This window comes from Adiantum capillus-veneris, chromosome 15 (assembly GCF_014529385.1).
Source record: "Adiantum capillus-veneris isolate H3 chromosome 15, ASM1452938v2, whole genome shotgun sequence".
NCBI classification, from domain to species: Eukaryota; Viridiplantae; Streptophyta; class Polypodiopsida; order Polypodiales; family Pteridaceae; genus Adiantum; species Adiantum capillus-veneris.
The window spans coordinates 133,013,266-133,021,606 of NC_140945.1; positions in this window are offsets into that span (position 1 = coordinate 133,013,266).

Genomic DNA, 8,341 nt, shown 5'->3' on the forward strand with positions numbered 1-8,341 from the left:
CTAGGGTCCATTGAAACATGGAGAGAAGGATGCTCCACCATTTGTCCAAAATAGGCTCCATTGAAACATGAAGAGAAGCAAGATGCACCATGTCTTTGAGATGCTAGGCTCCATTGAAATACCTTAAACCCATGATATTTTGTATATGTGGGGTTTAAATTCAAGGTCCACCACTTGTCCAACCTACTATCCCTAGTAGCATGAGTGGTTTGGTCTCAAGATTCACCACTTTTCCACTCTATGTCATTATATTAAGAAGATCTGGGTGTTAAGGTCCACCACTTGTCCAACCTATAAGGCTACATCTTAAATGGTATTATTTACCACCACTTGGAATGCACATGATGGGTTTTACATAGGGGTATGGTTCCAAGGTCCACCACTTGTCCAAGCTAACTCTATTGAAACATAGAGAGAATCAAAGGTCCACCACTTGTCCAAGCTAGGCTCCATTGAAACATGGAGAGAAGGATGCTCCACCATTTGTCCAAGCCAGTTTGATTGCTTGCTTGATTGCTGAAGAGAAGCAAGCTGCACCATGTCTCCAAATGCTAGGCTCCATTCAAATATCTTAAACCCATGATATTTCGTACATGGGGGGTTTACATTCAAGGTCCACCACTTGTCCAACCTATTATCACTAGTAGCATGAGTGGTTTGATGTCAAGATTCACCACTTTTCCACTCTATGTCATTATATTAAGAAGATCTGGGTGTAAGGTCCACCACTTGTCCAACCTATAAGGCTATATCTTAAAGGGTATTCTTTCTCACCACTTGGAATGACCATGATAGGTTTTACATGGGGGTTTGGTTCCAAGTTCCACCACTTGTCCAAGCTAACTCTATTGAAACATAGAGAGAAGCAAAGGTCCACCACTTGTCTAAGCTAGGGTCCATTGAAACATGGAGAGAAGGATGCTCCAACATTTGTCCAAGATAGACTCCATTGAAACATGAAGAGAAGCAAGCTGCACCATGTCTCCAAGATGCTAAGATCCATTGAAATACTCTAAACCCACGATATTTTGTACATGGGGAGTTTACATTCAAGGTCCACCACTTGTCCAACCTATTATCTCTAGTAGCATGAGTGGTTTGGTCTCAAGATTCACCACTTCTCCACTCTATGTCATTACGTTAAGAAGATCTGGGTGTTAAGGTCGACCACTTGTCCAACCTATAAGGGTATATCTTAAAGGGTATTCTTTCTCACCACTTGAAATGTCCATGATATGTTTTACATGGGGGTTTGGCTCCAAGGTCCACCACTTGTCCAAGCTAACTCTATTGAAACATAGAGAGAAACAAAGGTCCACCACTTGTCCAAGCTAGACTCCATTGAAACATGGAGAGAAGGATCCTCTACCATTTGTCAAAGCTAACTCTATTGAAACATGGGGGGTTTACATTCAAGGTCCACCACTTGTCCAACCTATTAACGCTAGTAGCATGAGTGGTTTGGTCTCAAGATTCACCACTTTTTCACTCTGTCATTATATTAAGAATATTTGGGTGTTAAGGTCCACCACTTGTCCAACCTATAAGGCTATATCTTAAGGGTTATTCTTTCTCACCACTTGGAGTGACCAGCATAGGTTTTACATGGGGGTTTTGTTTTAAGGTCCAGCACTTGTCCAAGCTAACTCTATTGAAACATAGAGAGAATCAAAGGTCCACCACTTGTCCAAGCTAGGGTCCATTGAAACATGGAGAGAAGGATGCTCCACCATTTGTCCAAGATACGCTCCATTGAAACATGAAGAGAAGCAAGCTACACAATGTCTCCAAGATGCTAGGCTCCATTGAAATACCTCAAACCCATGATATTTTGTACATGGGGGGTTTACATTCAAGGTCCACCACTTGTCCAACCTATTATCTCTAGTAGCATGAGTGGTTTGGTCTCAAGATTCACCATTTTTCCACTCTATGTCATTCTATTAAAAATATCTGGGTGCTAAGGTCCACCACTTGTCCAACCTATAAGGCTATATCTTAAACTTTATTCTTTCTCACCACTTGGAGTTACCAAGATAGGTTTTACATGGGAGTTTGGTTCCAAGGCCCACCACTTGTCCAAGCTAACTCTATTGAAACATAGAGAGAAGCAAAGGTCCACCACTTGTCCAAGCTAAGCTCCATTGAAACATGGAAAGAAGGATGCTCCACCATTTGTCCAAGATAGGCTCCATTGAAACATGAAGGGTCTGCACCATGTCTCCAAGATGCTAGGCTCCATTGAAATACCTTAAACCCATGATATTTCGTACATGGGGGGTTTACATTCAAGGTCCACCACTTGTCCAACCTATTATTCTTAGTAGCATGAGTGGTTTGGTCTCAAGATTTACCACTTTTCCACTCTATGTCGTTATATTATGAAGATCTAGGTTTTAAGGTCGACCACTTGTCCAACCTATAAGGCTAGATCTTAAAGGGTATTATTTCTCACCACTTGGAATGACCATGATATGTTTTACATGGGGGTTTGGTTTCAAGGTCCACCACTTGTCCAAGCTAACTCTATGGAAACATAGAGAGAAGCAAAGGTCCACCACTTGTCCAAGCTAGGCTCCACTGAGACATTTAGAGAAGGATGATCCCCCATTGGTGGAAGATAGGCTTCATTGAAACATGAAAAGAAGCAAGTTGCACCATGTCTCCAAGATTCTAGGATCCATTGAAATACCTTAAACCCACGATATTGTTTACATGTGGGGTTTAACGTCAAGGTCAGTCACTTTTCCAAGCTATTATCCCTAGTAGCATGAGTGGTTTGGTCTCAAGATTCACCACTTTTCCACTCTATGTCATTATATAAAGAAGATCTAGGTGTTAAGGTCGACCACTTGTCCAACCTATAAGGGTATATCTTAAAGGTTATTCTTTCTCACCACTTGAAATGTCCATGATATGTTTTACATAGGGGTTTGGTTCCAAGGTCCACCACTTATCCAAGCTAACTTTATTCTTCTCATAGAGAGAAGCAAAAGGTCCACCACTTGTCCAAGCTAGCTCCATTGAAACATGGAGAGAAGGATGCTCCACCATTTGTAGAAGCTAACTCTATTGAAACATGGAAGGTTTACATTCAAGGTCAACCAGTTGTCCAACCTATTAACGCTAGTAGCATGAGGGGTTTGGTCTCAAGATTCACCACTTTTTCACTCTGTGTCATTATATTAAGAATATTTGGGTATTAAGGTCCACCACTTGTCGAACCTATAAGACTATATCTTAATGGTTATTCTTTCTGACCACTTGGAGTGACCATGAAAGGTTTTACATGGGGGTTTGGTTCCAAGGTCCACCACTTGTCCAAGCTAACTCTATTGAAACATAGAGAGAAGCAAAGGTCCACCACTTGTCTAAGCTAGGGTCTATTGAAACATGGAGAGAAGGATGCTCCACCATTTGTCCAAGATAGACTCCATTGAAACATGAAGAGAAGCAGGTTGCACCATATCCTCAAGATGCTAGCCTCCATCGAAATACCTTAAACCCACGTTATTTTGTACATGGGGAGTTTACATTCAAGATCAACAATTTGTCCAACCTATTATCGCTAGTAGCATGAGTGGTTTGCTCTCAAGATTCACCACTTTTCCACTCTCTGTCATTATATTAAGAATATTTGGGTGTTAAGGTCCACCACTTGTCCAACTTATAAGACTATATCTTAATGGTTATTCTTGCTCACCCCTTGAAAGACTATATCTTAATGGTTATCCCTAGCTATTATTACTAGTAGCTTGAGTGGTTTGGTCTCAAGATTCACCATTTTTATTAAGAATATGTGGGTGTTAAGGTCCACCACTTGTCCAACCTATAAGGCTACATATTAAAGGTTATTCTTTAATATGTGCAAGGTGCACCATGTCTCCAAGATGCTAGGCCCCATCGAAAAACATTAAACCCACGATATGTCGTAGATGAGGGGTTTACATTCAAGGTCCAACACTTGTCCAAGCTATTATTTGTAGTAGCCTGAGTGGTTTGGTCTCAAGATTCACCACTTTTTCCACTCTATGTCATTATATTAAGAATATGCGCGTGTTAAGGTCCACCACTTGTCCAACCTATTAGGCTACATCTTAAAGGTTATTCTTTATTACCACTTGGAGTGACCATGATAGGTTTTACATGGGGGTTTGGTTCCAAGGTCCACCACTTGTCCAAGCTAACTCTATTGAAACATAGAGAGAAACAAAGGTCCACCACTTGTCCAAGCTAGGGTCCATTGAAACATGGAGAGAAGGATGCTCCACCATTTGTCCAAGATAGGCTCCATTGAAACATGATGAGAAGCAAGCTGCACTATGTCTCCAAGATGCTAGGCTCCATCGAAATACATTAAACCCACGATATTTCGTAGATGAGGGGTTTACATTCAAGGTCCACCACTTGTCCAAGCTATTATTGCTAGTAGCCTGAGTGGTTTGGTCTCAAGATTCACCACTTTTATTAAGAATATGTGGGTGTTAAGGTCCACCACTTCTCCAACCTATAAGCTTCATCTTAAAGATTATTCTTTCTTACTACTTGGAGTGACCATGATAGGTTTTACATGGGGGTTTGGTTCCAAGGTCCACCACTTGTCCAAGCTAACTCTATTGAAACATAGAGAGAAGCAAAGGTCCACCCTTGTCTAAGCTAGGGTCCATTGAAACATGGAGAGAAGGATGCTCCATTGAAACCTAAGGAGAATCAAGGTGCACCATGTCTCCAAGATGCTAGGCTCCATTGAAAAACATTAAACCCACGATATGTCGTAGATGAGGGGTTTACATTCAAGGTCCAACACTTGTCCAAGCTATTATTGGTAGTAGCCTGAGTGGTTTGGTCTCAAGATTCACCACTTTTCCACTCTATGTCATTATATTAAGAATATGCGCGTGTTAAGGTCCACCACTTGTCCAACCTATAAGGCTACATCTTAAAGGTTATTCTTTATTACCACTTGGAGTGACCATGATAGGTTTTACATGGGGGTTTGGTTCCAAGGTCCACTACTGTCCAAGCTAACTCTATTGAAACATAGAGAGAAACAAAGGTCCACCACTTGTCCAAGCTAGGGTCCATTGAAACATGGAGAGAAGGATGCTCCACCATTTGTCCAAGATAGGCTCCATTGAAACATGACGAGAAGCAAGCTGCACCATGTCTCCAAGACGCTAGGCTCCATCGAAATACATTAAACCCACGATATTTCGTAGATGAGGGGTTTACATTCAAGGTCCACCACTTGTCCAAGCTATTATTGCTAGTAGCCTGAGAGGTTTGGTCTCAAGATTTACCACTTTTAGTAAGAATATGTGGGTGTTAAGGTCCACCACTTGTCCAACCTATAAGGCTACATCTTAAAGGTTATTCTTTCTTACTACTTGGAGTGACCATGATAGGTTTTACATGGGGATTTGGTTCCAAGGTCCACCACTTGTCCAAGCTAACTCTATTGAAACATAGAGAGAAGCAAAGGTCCACCCCTTGTCTAAGCTAGGGTCCATTGAAACATGGAGAGAAGGATGCTCCACCATTTGTCCAAGGTAGGCTCCATTGAAACATGAGGAGAAGCAAGGTGCACCATGTCTCCAAGATGCTAGGCTCCATCAAAAAACATTAAACCCAAGATATGTCGTAGATGAGGGGTTTACATTCAAGGTCCAACACTTGTCCAAGCTATTATTGGTAGTAGCTTGAGTGGTTTGGTCTCAAGATTCACCACTTTTCCACTCTATGTCATTATATTAAGAATATGCGCGTGTTAAGGTCCACCACTTGTCCAACCTATAAGGCTACATCTTAAAGGTTATTCTTTATTACCACTTGGAGTGACCATGATAGGTTTTACATGGGGGTTTCGTTCCAAGGTCCACCACTTGTCCAAGCTAACTCTATTGAAACATAGAGAGAAACAAAGGTCCACCACTTGTCCAAGCTAGGGTCCATTGAAACATGGAGAGAAGGATGCTCCACCATTTGTCCAAGATAGGCTCCATTGAAACATGACGAGAAGCAAGCTGCACCATGTCTCCAAGATGCTAGGCTCCATCGAAATACATTAAACCCACGATATTTCGTAGATGAGGGGTTTACATTCAAGGTCCACCACTTGTCCAATCTATTATTGCTAGTAGCCTGAGTGGTTTGGTCTCAAGATTCACCACTTTTATTAAGAATATGTGGGTGTTAAGGTCCACCACTTGTCCAACCTATAAGGCTACATCTTAAAGGTTATTCTTTCTTACTACTTGGAGTGACCATGATACGTTTTTACATGGGGGTTTGGTTCCAAGGTCCACCACTTGTCCAAGCTAACTCTATTGAAACATAGAGAGAAGCAAAGGTCCACCCCTTGTCTAAGCTAGGGTCCATTGAAACATGGAGAGAAGGATGCTCCACCATTTGTCCAAGGTAGGCTCCATTGAAACATGAGGAGAATCAAGGTGCACCATGTCTCCAAGATACTAGGCTCCATGGAAAAACATTAAACCCACGATATGTCGTAGATGAGGGGTTTACATTCAAGGTCCACCACTTGTCCAAGCTATTATCACTAGTAGCATGAGTGGTTTTGTCTCAAGATTTACCATTTTTCCACTCTATGTCATTATATTAAGAATATGCGCGGGTTTAAGGTCCACCACTTGTCCAACCTATAAGGCTACATCTTAAAGGTTATTATTTATTACCACTTGGAGTGACCATGATAGGTTTTACATGGGGCTTTGGTTCCAAGGTCCACCACTTGTCCAAGCTAACTCTATTGAATCATAGAGAGAAGCAAAGGTCCACCACTTGTCTAAGCTAGGCTCCATTGAAACATGGAGAGAAGGATGCTCCACCATTTGTCGAAGGTACTCTATTGAAACATGGGGGGTTTACGTTCAAGGTCCACCACTTGTCCAAGCTATTAGTGTTAGTAGCATGAGTGGTTTGGTCTCAAGATTTCACCACTTTTTCACTCTATGTCATTATATTAAGAATATTAGGGTGTTAAGGTCCACCACTTGTCCAACCTATAAGGCTATATCTTAAAGGTTATTCTTCTCACCACTTGGAGTGACCATGATAGGTTTTACATGGGGGTTTGGTTCCAAGGTCCACCACTTGTCCAAGCTAACTCTATTGAATAATAGAGAGAAGCAAAGGTCCACCACTTGTCCAAGCTAGGGTCCATTGAAACATGGAGAGAAGGATGCTCCACCATTTGTCCAAGATAGGCTCCATTGAAACATGAAGAGAAGCAAGTGCACGATGTCTCCAAGATGCTAGGCTCTATCGAAATACCTTAAACCCACGATATTTCGTAGATGGGGGGTTTACTTTCAAGGTCCACCACTTGTCCAAGCTATTATCGCTAGTAGCATGGTTTGGTCTCAAGATTCACCAGTTTTCCACTCGATGTCATTATATGAAGAATATCTGGGTGTAAGGTCCACCACTTGTCCAACCCTATAAGGCTATATCTTAAATGATATTTTTTTTGACCACTTGGAATGTGCATGATATGTGTTTTACATGGGGTTTTTGTTCCAAGGTCCACCACTTGTCCAAGCTAGATCTATTACATATATATTATACATACATATTCAACTAGATTCACTACCTATCATTTCAGTAGCATGGATGCTCTAGCTTGAAGGTCCACCACTTGTCCAGCCTATACTCTCTTATGTAAGGAGATCTCGCTATAAATCAAAATCTTCCCCCTAAATTTAAAATATCCCTCCCAAATTTAAATATCCTGCCTAAATTTTAAAATTCCCCCCAAATTTTAAAATTCAAACTTTTTTTATAAAAATTTAAATGTTACTACTTAAATTTAAATATTCCACGTCAAAATTGATTTAAATTCAATTTTACCACATAAAGAGTATCATTATACCACCTAAATTCAAATATGCAAACCTCAAAATCATTATATTGTACATAAATTCAAACAATTCAAATTAACAAGCCTAAACTGATATTAGTTTGCATAGATATGAATTTATCACACCTAAATTATGTCACCATGTTAGAGAGAGTGGTTAGAGAATTTGAACAAGGTCCACCACTTGTCCAACCTAGATACCAAGAAGGATTGAGTGTACAAGGTATTGTTTGGAGGTCCTTATAGTCCACTGGTCTCAAGGTCCACCACTTGTGGTAAGGGTCACCAAAAAGTGTATATATTCATCCAAAGAAATACACGTATTTTTGGTCTACATGTCCTAGTTTAAACCATTTATGTCCATTAGGTGTATCACTAAACAACACTACTATTTTTGAGAAACAGAAGTTACAATCATATCTACAAATGGATTAGAGGAAAATCAGCTCAGCATACATCCAG